Genomic DNA, 17,560 nt, shown 5'->3' with positions numbered 1-17,560 from the left:
AAGAGGGCCTAAGTTCTCTACAGAGCACCCTAGAATGGACTCAACTACTCTGCAGCGCACCCTTACATGGGCCTACCTGCGCTGGTCCCTTTAGAGGTCATTTCAGGATGTCTTCAAGTCATGAAATTTTCTGGGAAGGAGGCATTCAAAAGGGTGACTTGTTTAGGGCATGTAGCAATTGAAATTAGGGTTTGATGAGCCCTAAAACACTGATCTAGATGATGGAAGTGATGTGCCCAATTGGATCTATAAAAAGGAAATTGGACAATGATGGTTATTCCCAATTCATATCTTCTTACATGGTCATTTCTTTCAAAATCATTCACAATGTCCCCCCCTAAGAATCTTGCCTCAGCAAAAACTGATCATCCATCTAAACAAGGATACCAGGGTGGGAGACTAGTATTTGTTCGAGGAATATACATAGATTAGGGTTTATGGGTGTGAGCTTACTCCTTATCACTTGCTTGTGTTCATGCCAATGAGGATATATTCTCAATGTGGACCAAGTCAATTTTTTCCTTGCTAAAAAGGGGTACATGTTCAAGCTAGGTAAGCATATACGTGCCTTCATTGTTAACTCTAGATAGGCCTTTAAGACATCTGAGGATTCACTGAAACAAATTAATTTTGATATGGGAGATGTTTGGCATTATGACCCTCATGGTGTCATTACAAAGAAGAGGAAAAGCATAAATGCTTCAGCTTGTGATCATGAATATAATCCTGAGATTGAATCGAAGGGTAACTTTGATTCATGGCCCATTAAAACAGAGATGGAGATTAAGACTCTAGCTACAAAAGACAAGGCGCAAAAGAGGACCATGGATGAAACATGGGACATGGAGATGAAGGATGTCCATACCAGCAATAAATCCAAGACTCGAGAAGCAGAGGAAGAAGAAATAGAAACTAGGTTGGTGGAGACAAATATAGACCAACAAGCTTCCAGAGGACTTTGGAAGACCCACTACAAGTTTTTTCTTTATCCTCCTCAGAGGTAGCCATTCTGAGTTCAGCAGTGAGTATAATTGTGACTAAGCCCATTTTGACTACATGGAAAGCAATCGAAGAAAGAATATAAAAATTAGGGAGGATATGCAGAAGCAAATGGCATCCTATTCAGTCTCATATCATACCATATTCCTAGCTACTATGGACTTGGAGGTGAACAAAATGAAATTCTCACTACACCACTGATTAGCATAGTCACTTCCATCATGCTCCTAGTTTAAAGCTTTGGATGTGTCTTTTGACTTGACAAGTGTCCCTCTACCTGACAAGATCAAATTCCCCAGGCAAGTGGGAGAAATGTTGTACAGTGAGCTAAATTAGAATCTCGTGACCATAAGCAAGGCTGAGATGCTGTTGGAGAAGGTTGCAACCAAACTGAACTAGGAGAGAGCTAATTCTATAGCTCTATACATGTAAAATGAGAATTTCAAATAATTGGTTGTGAAGTTGGGAGTGAACCTAGAGGAAAAAAGGCACTTTTGAGACCTTACTCTAGAGCTCATAAGTAGAGATTCATGAGCTGATGCACAAGCTAAAGATGTCAACCAGCGAACATGTTTAGTTCAAATAACTTGCATAGGTGGAGGAAGAGAAAGAGGTCCTTGAAAAAGAGTTGATTGACATGAGAAATGATGTGGTGGCTTTCAAGAAGCAAGTAGCATAGATTCAACAGAGGATAGATACTCACATTTATGTAGTACCCATGCCTAAGAACCCTCAGAATCCCACAGAACAGCTCACAAAGACCCCCACTGAGCTCCAACCCTCGGAAGGGGAACTTAAGAAGGTGCATATGGACTTAGACATTGCCCAGAGAGCCCTAGCATAAAAGGAAAATTAGCTCGATACTGCCAAGACCAATGCAGAACTAATCAAAAAGAGCCTGCAAGTGGCTAATCAGGAGATATCTAAAATTAAAGACAGACTGAAATGAAATATTTCCCTCTTACAAGCTAAACAATTGATCTGGGATGAGATAACAGCAGAGATGAAGAACAACTGGGAACACATAACTTTGATGGATGAGAAAAATATTGTGATCAAAGACTATGAGTTCTTCATCCTAGCTACCAAATAATATGGTTAAATCAATTCCCAAATTGCTAATAAATTCATCCAGTATGTGAATGAGAAGCCACTCAGTGAGTTCATGACTACAGATGTGGTGGATAAGGTGTCTGAAATCATGGTGATTTCCAAAGTAGTCCAAAAGGAGGTGGCTAGAACCAAAGTTTAAGAATTCCTAGAAGTAGTGTTGAAGGATGTTGCTACCTTTAACTTAGAGTTTTAGGAGAGAGTTCAAGCAGGGCTACCTAGTTGTTGGGATTTCATGGGAGTGCTGACCCCATGGGAGAAATACAGTCAAATGTTGGTAGAGGATAAAACCAAGGTTGATTCATCAAACGATAAGACTTCTACATTGAAGGGTAAAATTGTGGTAAACTACTTGAGAAAAGATTTTCAAACGTTGGGGTTAATGAATACCTTATTTCGTCCCAGGATAAACTATGCAAGGCTTACTAGTCTTAAAATTGCATATCAATTTTTCTTTCACACTCGTCTACCAAGTCCATAATTGTGGCAATGATGCGATCAGTTCATTAATCCTCCACACCTCCAAATCATCGATCCAGCAACACTTTCTCCTATACCAGCCCATCACAATTGAAGATATTGTTGATTGTGTCAATCATGACACTTTTCTATTTTATGTTTTATGTAAATATTTTATTTTCAAAGACTCAATTCCAGTTAGTTAGGATCCAGCCAGTGCAGTTGTGCCACTAAGCACGCTTATATATTTTTGTTATGATGATGCATTGTAAAATCAAGAAAGAATATTTTTTAAGGGGTGTTCTTCCTGAGGCCCTATAAAAAGCAGTTTATGATACAGAACCAAGGGTTCCAAAATTTTTTTCAAGAGGGAATCTTTGCAATTGTGAATGAAATGTATGCCTTGTTTGAATATTAATTAAATCGTTTAGTGATTCTGGCTCGCGTGAAATTGTAGTATGTATTCTTCTTTGGTGTTTATTCCATGTCCCTTCGCTTTTCTTCTCATATTACATGTAATAGTAGTTGTTGGATGTGATTTTTATAAAATAATGGATTCATCTATGTCTAATGTTGATTTAAGATGCATGTGACTAATAAAAATCGACATCCTTAATATGCACTCCATGTAATTTAACATGGAATTTAAGTGTTTCTTTTATCCATTTCATGTTGGAGTCTAATGCATTGGATTCTTAACTAATCCCTATGTATTTAGTTTCATTCCTTTATAATTATTCTTTCCAATTCACTTCAACAACTGATAAAACTGCATGCTCATGTAATGTTGCCCACTGAAGCCAAGCCTTAATTCTTCTATGAGAATTACTTTGCTACCAGATTTGCATTTATCTTCTTAAAGAATATTTTGAACCAGTTTGTCTTAAAATATGTTAATATTGAGTGTGAGTAAACAATTTCAAAAAATCCTGCAAACACTCCTCAATATGTCCTAGGCACTAGTCTCTCTTCAACTCAAGGGTTGCCTCTAGGAGCAACAACATCTTCTAGCACCATTGTCGAGGACGAATAAGAATATTTTCCTTGGGTATGACACTTGTACACCCTTCAGTTAGGTGAGTAAGAAGGGGTGTGGTTTGAATATTTTTCACCTTGGCAACTCCACTATCTAAATCTTTGTTTGAGCACCCTGGCTTTCAAGAGACCCCATACTCGGTCTAACACTTCTCAACAGAAAACTTCCCCAGTTTTTGACCCTGAAAAAATCATGTCTAGGATGGTTTGGAAAGAAATAACTCCTATAAATCAAGATCTTGTGACCTTTTTTCCTGAAATTTCAACCTCCAGTTCTCATAAGTTTGTGATAAATTTCTCTATATCTTCCTCTAAAGCCTTGAAATATTCTGAAGAACGTTGTGTGTTGTTTAGCCCATTTTCCTCCAGAATCAAAATTGACAAAGATTTTTTCAGTTCACCTCCCTTCACATTTCACACCTCCCCGGAACAAGAAAAATTCAAATATATCCTCATAAATAGCCCAACTTGAAGCATCACTAGCTTTCCACCTCTACTCCAACTAGCTACAACAATTCATACAGCTCCTCAACAAGACCCTATAATAAGCCTTCTACCACCTCCCTTGCAAAACATGGTTGTCCCTAGTTTTCTCTTAAATAAATATGCTCCAATGGACTTGACATAGCCCCTAAATGGGATGTTTCAAGATTATCTTAAACTCCTACCAAGATTTTCTGTAGAGGATGATATCTCATCTCAAAGGCATATAGAAATTTTTTGTGCGTTTGCTGAAAACTTGAATGTAGAACATATGGATGTAGTATCAAGACTATTCGTTCAGTCTCTAGATGGGGAGACCAGGAAATGATTTAAAGATTTACCAAATTCTTCAATCACTACATGGGAGGAGATGGAAAACTCTTTCATGCATAAGTGGGGAGAGAAAAAGGATCATGGGTACATCCTCACAGAATTTAATGCAGTGAAGAAAAAACCAAATGAAAATGTTTCTGAATTTATAAAGATATTCAATAAATTGTATAATAGCCTTTCTGCTGAAATTAAACCTCCACAAGTTGTTCCCAAAGTGGTTTTTGGTAGAGAATTTGAGCTAGAATTTGGGTTCAGCCTTAAATAAAGGAAGTCATGTACCCTAGACCATATTCAAATGGATTCTCCACAAGTTGAAGAAAACTTCACCTCCACTGGGAAGTGGAAAGGAAAATTTGAGTATTGTAATAAGAGGAGGGGAAAGGAAGAATCCATCTCTTCAGGTCATGCAAATGAAACCCAAGATCAAAAACTAGAGGAGATGAAAAAACTAATAAGAAATATATCTAAATAGCTGGTGAAACTGGAGTTGGAAAACAAAAACCCACCTCGACAAATTCATCCAACCCCGAACCGAAATTTCAAACCTCAATATAAGAGGCCACCCTTGCATCTCTTGCTAAGGGAGAGAAAGGATCAACAAGACCATATTCATCCCCCTTTGTATCTAGAAGATGATCCTAAGGAGAATTATGAAGATACTATAGAGGTCCAAGAAAACCAGTTCTCTTCTCTTTCTGATGAGGAACATGAAATAGAAGAACATGAGGAAGAAGGGGATGACTTGGATGCCCCACTGGATGACGATGAGATTAATTATTATTGTAGACAGTTTGTTGACTTCATGCAGGGTCATTTTCATAGAAAATATTATCCTAGGTCCTCTAGGAAAAGGTCTAGAATGCAAGATAAAAATGAGGAACTCCCTCACTGAAATCCTCCTAATTCAATAGAGAAAGGAAATAAACCTCTTGAATAAGTCCCACCAAACAAAAAGGAGTCCTTAGATACTATTCCTCATGAGACTAAAATCCCCAAAATAGAGTAGTTTCCACCACAAGTCAAGCCAATTTGTAATGAGGATAAAGAACCTGCTGATGTTTCCAAAACTAATAGGAACCCCTTTGCTTTCAACCTTCAAAAAGAGTTGGAAAAGTTCAAAATATTTGTTCCTTTGACTAAATTATTGAAGCAGCCTGATTATAAAGCTCAAGTATCTCAATTAATGTGTTCACCCATTGTAGCCCCTCTATGAGATAGCCTGAACCTTCCAGAGGAAAGACCCATTGTTGTATTTGGACCTCATATTGAGGACAAAGACTCTTCCATTGCCCCTTTTTATGTTACCTTAGTAATTCACGATCTCCTACTGCATAACTATATGCTTGACTCAGAAGTATCTCATAACCTGATGCCATTGTCTATTATGGAGCATTTAGGACTGCAAATAACAAAACCATAAAATATCTATACTCCTTTGATTCCAAGAGGGTAAAATTTCTAGGGATGATTAAAGACCTAGTGGTCAATTTGGCTCAAATCCCAGTAAAAAGTGTGGTAATGGACATTGTAGTTGTTGACATCCTTGCAAAGTTTCGTATGCTTTTGTCGATATCATGGGAATTGAAAATTGGAGGGTCCATCAAACTAGATTTGACATATGATACCATTCATGTGGTTGGTGGAGAAGAACGACAATTGTATAGAGAATCTATATTTGTGAAGATAGTTACAAGGGTTGATTATTCAAATAATGCTCCTATGTATGGTAAAGAGAAGGAATTTTCTTTCTTGTTGCTAGAAGAAAATGATCAAATCATGGATGAAACTGAGGTGGAATGTTCTGCCCAACTCAATAAACAATCATTGGAGTCTAACAAAATATGGAAATTATATTTTGATGGTGCTTATTCCAGGGAAGGAAATGGAGCAGGTGTGTTACTGATATCTCCAGAAGGTAGCGTGATTCCTCTCTCTTTCAAACTAGATTTTGAAGCTACTAATAATAATTTTGAATATGAAGCGTTGTTGTTAGGACTATAAGTTGCCAAAAATCTCAACATTGGATGCTTTGAAATATTTTAGGATTCATAGTTGGTGGAAAGAAAATCAAAATTGAATGCCAAACTAAGCATCCAAGACTGAAGACTTACCATAATAAGGCATGGGATTTGATTGAGAACTTCTTCCTAGCCTTTAATATCCATTTTTATCCCAAAGAAAGATTGAATGGCTGACTCCTTAGCGGTTGTTGCTAGAAATTTTAAGCCTCCTCAAAACCCATTGCTCAAATATGAAGTTCAGATCGGGTATAGAATTTCAGTACCAGAAAATGTAAATTATTGGCAGGTGTTTAAATATGGGAATAGATCAAACACTTCATGGAGGTTATTGGATATTTTTCAAACTCGGTGATCGACCAGGAGGATGAGAAGATAGCATATGAACAAAAGGTCGGTTGGGAAAATATTATTGTTGAGCACAAGATTTTACAACTAAAGGGTAATATTATCCCCAGGGGACCGGTCCCATTGGAAATATTGTTTAACCCAAATGATGTGGTTGCGAAGCCAGTCGAACAAGAGGTTGAGGACTAGGTGGAGGACTGTAATATTGGCACAGAACAAGACCCCAGAATAATCAAGCTAGCTAAGGGAGTCCCTAAAGAATACAAGCAGAGTTATCTGGACCTTTTCAAGCAATATATGGATGTGTTTTCTTGGTCATATGATGACTTGAAAATGTTTGACACTGCTATCATTCAACACAAAATTCCTTTGAAAAGTGGGGTGAAGCCGTATAAACAGAAGCTCGAGCATATTAATCCCTTATTACTTCCATCAATTGAGAAAGAGGTGAGAAAGTTGTTGCAGGCCAAAATTATTGTGCCTTTGAGGTATTTAGATTGGGTAGAAAATTTAGTCCCTGTCAGGAAGAAGAATGGAGAAATAAGGTTGTGTTGACTTTAGAAATATAAATAAGGCCTCACTAAAATATAATTACCGTCTTCCTAAAATGGACTACATATTGCAAAAGGTGGTAGTGTCTACTCAAATGTCATGACGGATGATTTCTATGGATACAACCAAGTCACTGTACATCCCAAAGATCAGAATAAAATTGATTTCACTACACCCTGGGGAACGTTTATGTATGCCAAAATTCCTTTTGGCCTCATAAACATTGGAACCACTTTTAAAATAGATATGGATATAGCATTTTTTGGAGTACAAGACAAATTTGTAGTATTTTACCTAGAGGACATCTTTGTCTTCTCAAAAACAGATGAAGAACACATTAAGCATTTGCATCTCACTTTTGAGAATTGCATAAAGTATTGTTTGTCCTTAAACCCCAAGAAATATCAGTTTTCTCTAAGTGAAGGAAAGCGATTGGGCCACATTGTGGAAAATTAAGGATTAAATATTGTTCCCAAAAGGGTGGAAGCCATCAACAACATTCCATTCCCAAGAAACAGAAAACAAATTCGGGTCTTCTTGGGCACAATCAACTTTTTGAGAAGGTTTGTACCCAATTATGTTGAAATTGTCAAAGAGATCACAAATATGTTGAAGAAGGATAGGGAAGTAAAGTGGATGGTAGAAGCTAGGGAATCATTCTCCAAAATCAAAAGGAATTTTGCAGAGGCTCCAATATTAGTTAGCCCAAATTATCAAAATCCATATCTCATTTTTTTCTTTTTCTTCTCCTTACACGGTGGTTGTTGTCTTGTTGCAGAAAAATAATGAAGGACATGAGCAACCAATTGCATTTTTCATCCAGGTGTTACGATATGTTGAGATAAATATAATATGTTGGATAAACAGGCCCATGCCTTAGTCAAAGACCTAAAATATTTCATAATCTATGTCATGCAATCAAATATAACATCTTATGTTCCTACAGCTACTGTGAAAGATATCCTTGTGCAAGGTGATAGTGAAGGTAAAATAGGTAAGTGGATTGCCAAGATACAGGAATATGACATGGATATCAATCCCGCCAAGTTGATCAAGGGTAAAGGGTTAGCTAAATTTTGTCTCAAGCAAAATTCCAATCCTTGGGTATAAACTTGATGGTGAGGGAGGATTGAGAAAGTGGAAAAGTAGAGGAACAACAAACAATCGAGGCATCAACATGGATAATCTAGATGAAATACCTTATGTCCCACTGTATAAACATATTGTCAATTATTTACTTTTTCTAAGGTGTCCAATAAATTTTGTCAAAGTTAAATACAGGGCTTTGAGGTTGCATGCCCAGAAAGTTGTCATCTCAAATGGCCAGATGTATTGGAAAGACCCAATGGGGATTTTTTTTTATTCCTGGTTGAAGAACAAATTCATAAAGTGATTGATGAGTTTCACAATTGTGTATATGGAGAACTGTTATACACCAAATTGACGTCCTCATCAACTCAGAGGGGAAAGACATGATGGTTGAAGCAAAAACCACAATCACAGGCCTTGATTCCACACTAATGTTGGCTATGCACTGACAACCTACTTTATAAAGCTTGTCTACAAGCATAAGGGTGTGTTAGTCACCCTACTAACTCAAGTTTCTAGTATGGGAACAGCGTTAGTGAAACTTGGTGAAGTTCTAAGGGTCAAAGGAACAAATTGACTCATAAATATCTAGATATTTGTTCCTAAAAATACTCAAGAAAAGCAAGGAAACATCCAAAATTGACCTATTTGGAGGATTGCTAATCCGAAAGAAGGAGGTAAATGGGAAAGAGCTAAAAAGCATGGCAACTTCATTGCTTTTTCCCTAGGTAACTCAAGGAGGAATTTGGAAACCCTAACTCAATTGCTACATAAGCAAATTTAGGGCTATGGTGATAGAGGTCAGAGCATTTGAAAGGATAGCATACTTGACTGTTGAGCATTGTCTCAAATCATAAGAAGTTGGCAAGAAGGGAGAGAGAGAGAGAAGCTGGAGGGGTAAAGGAAGGTTGATGCAACAGATGGTTGTAATCACTCTTCCAATATTAATATAGAACTGCAGTTGTATTGTCTACTCCATGGTGTTGGTACTATCATTCATTCAGTTGTTTGTCCAATACCTTTTAGCATGAGTAGCTTAGTTATATGTAACTAGATGTTCTTTTATGTATTCATGTATTAGTTATCAGAGTTGTATGTTGTGATTATGCTTGTCTCTTCTATGTGCAGGACTTGATCTGGAACTGGCTCAGAGGACTTCCGCTGAGCTACATTGTGCTCTCCAACAAATCTACACGGAGGCTTGAGGTAATCTACTTCTCCTACTTTGATAGTTAGTTATTATTTATGAACATGCATGTAACTTTGTGATGGTTGCAGATAATCTTATAGTCTGCCGAAGGTCCCAGGAAGACCTTTGAGGGTATCTTCATTCTCCATACACCGTGCATTTTATCCTATAGCAGAATTGGCGACTCCGCTGGGGACTATACATCTAGTTCCTGGTTTGCCCGGACAGTTCTTAGTTTTCTCCTCCTTCTAAGAGCTCCCTATACTTTTGCATTCCCTTTCTGACCCACCAAAAACCTTGCTGCATCTTGCCTACATGTATTCATCACTGAATCTGATCTAGAAAGCCTTATTTTTTATTGTTTTCCCACACTAACATAGGTTAGCAGACTACACAGTGCTTTATAAAGCACTATGTTTGCTCACAGGGAGCGTTAGTGGACCTATTAACTCTTTGTGGCCACTGCTATAGAGCATTAGTCTCCCAAAACCTTGATTTCCAGTTGTGTCTGTAAGCCAAAAGGGATAGGAAGCCTTCTTATGGACTGAAATAAGATCTGTTACTGGATTTTTCTAGCAAAATAGGTGTCCTAAAAAGTTTTTTTTTTGGGAAATAATTTTGTTTTTTCTTTCTTAAAAGCATTTTTTACGAAAGAAAGTTCCACATTTTTTATTCATCCTTCTATTTAGCTAGTTAAAAGCTACTTTATTTTGGTTTCAAGTAGTTGTTAAGAAAAATTGGAAAGAAGTCCTTTGGTTATGCATGTGTTACATGACTAAAATGCATGGAAAGAATATGAATATGTGAAAAACTCTCACTTGTAGAATACAACTTTTTTTCATCAAATTGAAAAAATTTTAAAGCATTGTCTTGTGCATGATTTATTGAGTCAAAGTCTCATCACTTTTCATACGTCAACACCCCTACCGAAGACAATAATCAAGTACACATAAAATTTACCTAAAATTAATAAGTTACACTTTATTGAGCAAACCAACATTAGTGCAGGCTAAGATCCTGGTATAGGCAGTGTGAGTAAACTGCCCAAGGTCGAAAGAGAGAAAAAATCCTTCTACACTCATACTATCGGGACCACTCTAGTAAAAGCAGAGCAAAATACAAGACAACATTGGACTGTAAGTGAAGGTAGCCTGCCTTCTCTTACAACTCCTTTGGGTATTCTGTGTATTTGGGATCCCTTCGGGGATTTTGGAGTTGAGTCGAGGACTCAGGTATCCTGCCCACACAGCGTACTGTCTACGACTATGTCCCCCCCCCGGTGGTGTCTGTGATCTGAGGTATATTTAGTGGCCAAACTTTTAGGGACTTACACAAGGTGACTGGCACGGGCTGTCCTGGCACCTAACACAGATGGATCTACTCTGTCTTCAGTTTTTGGGAGATTGCTCGTCTTCACGAGAGTACTTGGACCTCAATCTGAGGTTCGAGCGAAGCTCTAGAGTAACTGTAACTGTACATCTGGCCAACCTTCTTTGTTATTCATTGAGATACTGGGTTTCATCTCTAGTGATCGGTGCTTATCAGACATGGTCATTTCCCTCTGTTTGTTGATTGATCAACTTTGTGTATTTTTTATATTTTTTAGGCACCCGAGTGTTATCATTTTGAGACTTTAAATATCACGATAAAATTTATTGATAAAAATTAACGGTCACTGTGGCTACATTCGGCCCTTGTCGTCAATCTAGACGATTGCTAGGACTTCCTCCACTCATTGTGGAAGATCCGCCGAGCTCCAGTGAACCGGATTCCCCATCTTCGGGGAATCAGTCTCCCAGATCTCACACGGAATCTATTTGGACAACTGACGATTCAAGTTTGCCGGAGAATTTCTTTACTGAAGGATTCCTTCCTCCCTTAAACCCTCCGCTTACGAATCCGTCGGACCCAATCTTGGATCCCGCGGTACCTGTACTTCCTGCTTCGGTAGTTGGAACATTTCCATCTATCTCGTCGATGACTAACGGGTCGTGGGACTTAAGGGACACTTTTGGTCCTCCACCACTTCCCCAATCGACAGTCACCACAACACTGTTGATGGCAAACCCTGCTATCCCATTTGTCCCAGGTACAACCACTCACATGACACCCTCTACGAGTGGAACCTAGCCAATGCCGGGTTCCACCCCGTTAGTGTCAAACTGCATACCTTCAACAAGTGCTACATACAGTGCTCCCTATAATGCTCAATATAGAAATATGGGCATGGTTCCCATCCACCAACAATATGGTCAGCCGCCATCGTACAGTTCAAACCCTCAGATTCAAATATCTGGGGCATTCACAATATGCACATGCCGATAGGGAACATAATAGTTCCCCCTCCATTCTCAGGAATGCATGGTCAATCGCTAATTGACATGAGCATTCCTTATGTCAATCAAGGAAAAATGGTCAGTTCTATGACGGGCAGGAATCCTCAAGGAGGTCCCAACCAATCCATGGGGGTGCCCTACTCACAAGTTCAGATGAGTCAAGGGAGCACCGCTTATCCTGGGGGAAATTCTATACCCCAGTATCAAAATCCCCATGGAAATCCACACTACAATGCCATACCTCAAGGAAACTACTATACCATGCAACCCATGTATAATATTGGGACTCAAACGATGGGAGGAGCACAAGCCTCCTCAAGTCAATTGTCATCACCTTGGTCCGAGTCAAGGGCACCACACTCTCTACCTTTCTTGGTAATGTTGGATATACCTGACTTGTACAAACTCACAAACGACCCCATCTACCACAACTTACTTTGGCTGCCGATCCCGCATAAGATACCAACGGACATCCCCAAGTTCGAAGGCAATCAAGGGGAGGATTCGGGCACCCATATCACCACCTACCATCTTTGGTGTGTTTCAAAATCTATGGTGGATGATAGTGTCTAGTTACGTCTTTTTCCCCGCACCCTCACTGGAAACACAGCTAAATGGTACATTGAGTTACCACGCGTGTCAATAAACACCTTTGACACTCTAGCAATGGAATTCCTAAAACACTTCCAGTTACCCATCCGCTATGAGACTAGGATAGATCTCCTCACTTCATTACGTCATGATACCTCCGCCCACATCTCCGATCATATACATGAATGGAGACGTTGGCAAAGGTTAGTCAAAGCTCCCCTCCCAGACTATCTCTTAGCGGACTGGTTCTACAAGTCCTTACTCTCGCAAATCGCTAAAGATGTCGCTTTAGGTGGTGCGGTCATAGAAGACCAATCCATACGTCATGCCCAGCACTTGGATCTGATATATTCGCAGTCTGGCACTCTTTACGACGTAATCCCCAATGCCCCTCATAACTCCAATGTCTTCGCTACTCAGCACCTGGAGCGCATGCCAACGGGATGGTCGGCACAACCTCTAGGACTGCTGTAAAAAAAATTCAATGGTCACATTGCCCAGATGACAGTGGACTCCTCTACCAAATCGACTGCTCTTCCTACCATCGTGATAAACTCTGTGCAATCTACATAAAATACTGGTGGTAAGAACAAGAAGAATAAGAAAAATACCTCTCCTTCTGAGGAGCAGTCAACAAAGCAGCCAAACCCAAAACAGAAGGCCATTGCGCCTCCTGACGATGAAATGGATAAACCCGCCAGATTTCCCTGCAAAATCTGTGCTAAAGACCACATGACCTATCATTGTCTGTGTCTTCAGGAATGCACAGAATACATTGCTAAAAAGGATATTGGCTGGACCCCCGCTATCCTCAAAAATCCTTTTCCCACTCAGTAGCAGCAAAACCTTATTGCAAACCAACCACAACCCTCGCAAGGGGGCAACGATGGTTCACAACATCCTTCAGTTGGTGAAGGATCTTCTACCATTTACACATTTGAAATGGTAGATCTACAAACACGAGCCAAATCTTATGGAGCTCTTGTCACTCATGCAAAGGAACCTTCCTCAAGTCCAAACCCACCACTGCCCAACGATTTGCATATCGAAAGGTCGGTTGCTGACCTTGTAATTCGCCCCCCCAAAGGGGCACTTTGATGCACAACACACAATACATATGCACGTGGTGCCCAAAACTACAGCATTGTAGAAGACTTGGCGCAAGCGCCGTCGGCTATGTCGGCGCTCGAATTATTACAAACATGCCCAGCACAACGGAAAGCTTTGCTTTCGGCTATTAGTGGTATCTACCCATAGGATTCCATGATTGCAATTTTCGACATGGAAAAGTGTAAACCTCCCCTTTCTCACCAGCTTGCATTTCAAGTGCAAATTTTTTCTAAAGGTAAAAGTATACACAAAACTGTCATTGACGAAGGTGCTTCTACCTATGTCATGTCGGCTTAATGCTGGCTCGCCCTGCGTTCTCCAACCCTATCCCTACTGTCGAACTCCCTTAAATAGTTTGACGGCCACACGTTCATCCCAAAAGGTTACCTGGCTATCTACCCCATCACTTTGTATGGGAAAGCAGTAACGGTGGACATAGAAGTCGTAGACAAAAAACTTGACTATAATCTCTTGTTGAGTCACAATTGGACATATGCCATGATGGCCATCATATCTACTATCTTTCACATCATCTTATTTCCATTGGATGGAAAGGTAGTTACAGTAGATCAGTTGTCTTTCTGCACCCTTGACTATTCACCATTACCAAGTAGCTCCATACCCCTAGTCGGTGGTGTGCCTGACTCTTACATCAGTCTCGACACCGGTCTATTGAAGGCTTCTTCCCTCATGGTTTGTTTCCCTCTTCAGCCACCCAAGGTTCCACAGATGGTCAACATGCTTTCATCTATTCCTCATGAACAGACCTATCCATGGATCCTACTGGCTCTTTCAGTCTTGACACATACGAAGACCAAATGCCACTGTCACCACCTGAATTGGCCTACCAAGCCATTCAATCTACATCTGCATCTCCGGTCACGTTGGTTATGGCCAACGGTACCACTTCCCCTCCCATAAATGCTCCTTCTTTCGATCTACTCGATCAAGTCCTACCTACGAATGAAACTATTCGAGAAATCATGAGTTTAGGATAGCGACCTTGGGAGGATTGGCACCATCGTGTTTCGATATTTGATTCAGACACGATACCTCTTCAAATCCTGTCCCCTGACATACCAGAAATCATTTCCTCACCCTATACGACCATCCAAACTTTGGAGGCGGAAGGAAACATGGGAAATATTTCAAAGACATTGCTCATCGATATTTCTGTCAAGACAGGGATCGTGGAAAATAGCCAAATTGGAGCCGATTGCAATCCTGAGGAAATTGCAAGATTCACCTGCCTATTTAAAGAATTCCGTAATGTATTCGCCTGGTCTTATGAGGAAATGTCTGGCATAGACCCTCTATCATCAAGCATGAGATCAAGCTTTACGACAATGCAAAACATGTCCGTCAAAGACTTCGACCGGTCCATCCCCGCAAAATGACAGCCATAAAAAACAAAGTAGAAAAATTGTTACATGTTGGTTTCGTCTATCTTGTTCCTTTAACGGAATGGGTTTCCAATCTGGTTCCTGTCGATAAAAAACAAGGAACCATCCGCGTATGTGTCGACTATCGAGACTTGAACACCACGTGTCCTAAGGATAATTATTCAACACTATTCATCGACCAAATCATCGACGACTGCACCAGTTGTGAATCATTTTCATTCATGGATGGATTCTCAGGTTACAACCAGATTGCTATAAAACCCAAAGACCAACATAAAACCACCTTCATCTGCCCATGGGGTGTCTTTGCCTATCAAAAACTCCCATTCGGTTTAAAGAATGTTGGAGCAACTTTTCAAAGAGCCATGGACTACGCATTTCACGATATCAGGCATATCGTTCAAGCTTACTTGGATGACCTTCCAGCCCATTCCAAGCAACAAACGTAGCACCTAAACCATTTAAGAGCGATCTTTCTACGGTGCCAGTTTTACAACATCTACCTGAATCCACATAAATGAATTTTCTTCGTTGAGTCTGGACGCTTACTTGGATTCATTGTCTCCAAGTATGGGATTAGGGTTGATCCTGATAAGGTAAAGGAAATTACTCAATTGTCGGAACCACAATCCGTTCTACAGCTCCAACTTTTGCAAGGGAAAGCAAACTTTGTTTGACGATTCATCATAAATTATGCCAAATTGACGAAAGGCTTCATGCACTTACTTAAGAAAGGAGTGCCACATATGTGGGATGATCAAGATCAATGATCATTTGATGCCTTGAAAAAGGCGCTTATATCAGCCCCACTCCTTAGCGCTCCTGACTATAGTCGCGAGTTTCTTCTCTACCTGGCAACCTCACCATCCTCTCTTGGAATGGTCTTGGTTCAAACGCATGATGACCGGAGTGAACATGTGATCTATTATCTGTCCAAAGGCTTGGCTAGGCCCGAACTCAGATATTCGCATGTGGAAAAGTTGTCATTGGCAGTCGTCTTTGTTGTCAACTGATTCCGACACTACATACTTCTGCGACAGACTACTATCATCACCTTGGAGAATCCCATGAGACATATTTTGTTTCGTCAAGTAACTGAAGGAAAATATTCAAAATGTATTGTGATCCTCCAACAATGTGATTTGGTTTTCACAGCTGCCAAGGCGAAGAACTCTTTGGTCTTCGCCGAACTGTTGTCGGAACTGCCCATCGTCGATCCGACCAAGATAGCCCATGATCCTCTCCTGGATGAGGCTATCTATCTTATCGACACCACTGACTCTTGGTATGGGGACATTCTTGTCTACCTCCAAGCCCAACGGTGCTGCCCTGAGCTATCGACAGGCGACTGTCATCACATCCGTCACCAAGCGTGACACTATATAGTGATTAACGATACGTTATATCGTCACGGCGCGGATACTGTTCTTCAGCGTTGCCTCACTCATGAAGGGGTGGAGAAATTTTTAAATGATTGCCATGCTAGGTCATGCGGCGGTCATCTTTCTGGCATATCTACTGCACAGAAAATATTGCGTGTAGGCTATTACTGGCCGACCTTGTTCAAATATTGTGTCAAGGCCATTCGGCAATGCTATCCTTGTCAAGTATTCACAAAGAAAATGTGCACTCCTCGAGCCCTACTGCACCTGGTGATCTCCATTGGCCCTTTTTCGAAGTGGGGGATAGACTTCATCACCTGTAATCTCGTTCCCTCTGCTGGACAAAACTATATCATAGTAGTTGTGGAATATTTTACGAAATGGGTTGAAGCCCTTCCTACCTATAGAAATGATGGAGAAACATGATGCTTTTCTTATTCAATCAAGTGATATGTCGTTTCGGTGTTCCCCGCATAATCATTACAAACCATGGATCTCACTTCCAGAACGATATGATGTCTGATTTAACATCGCTAATTGGTTTTTATCGGGATCAATCATCCTCCTACTACCCCCAAGCTAATGGTCAAGTGGAGGTTGTAAATGGCATCTTAAAAACCATGATCTGTAGGTTGGTAGGAAACCATAAAACCAATTGGCACCAAATGTTATATTCGGTGCTATGGGCGTACCGAACTTCAGTAAAAACTGCCACAGGATTTACACCTTTTCAACTAGTGTACGGCCTAGAAGCAGTTCTACCCATCGAGTGTCAGATCCCTTCCCTGCAAATAGTCGTTGAACTCCTGCCCAACACTACTGCCGAAGAAGAATGCTTACTATACCTTAATCAGCTGGATGAAACCCGTCGAGATGTCAAATTGGCACTCGAGGCTCACAAGTGCTGGGTAAAATCCCAATACGACAAAAAGGTTAAGCTTCATTCTTACCAAGAGGGAGACCTTGTTTTGCTCTATGATCAAAAACATGATCTCTTGGGGGCAGGAACACTTCAACCCTTATGGCTAGGTCCCTATATCATCAAGAAAGTCCTCTCAAAAGGGGCATATGAACTGCAGGACTGGGAAGGAGTCCCACTCGCGGAGCCCAGAAATGGGCTCTA

This window comes from Pinus tabuliformis, chromosome J (genome assembly GCF_031772625.1).
Source record: "Pinus tabuliformis cultivar Carrire ecotype Pingquan chromosome J, CPIR1, whole genome shotgun sequence".
NCBI lineage: Eukaryota > Viridiplantae > Streptophyta > Pinopsida > Pinales > Pinaceae > Pinus > Pinus tabuliformis.
This window is presented reverse-complemented; position numbering follows the sequence as displayed.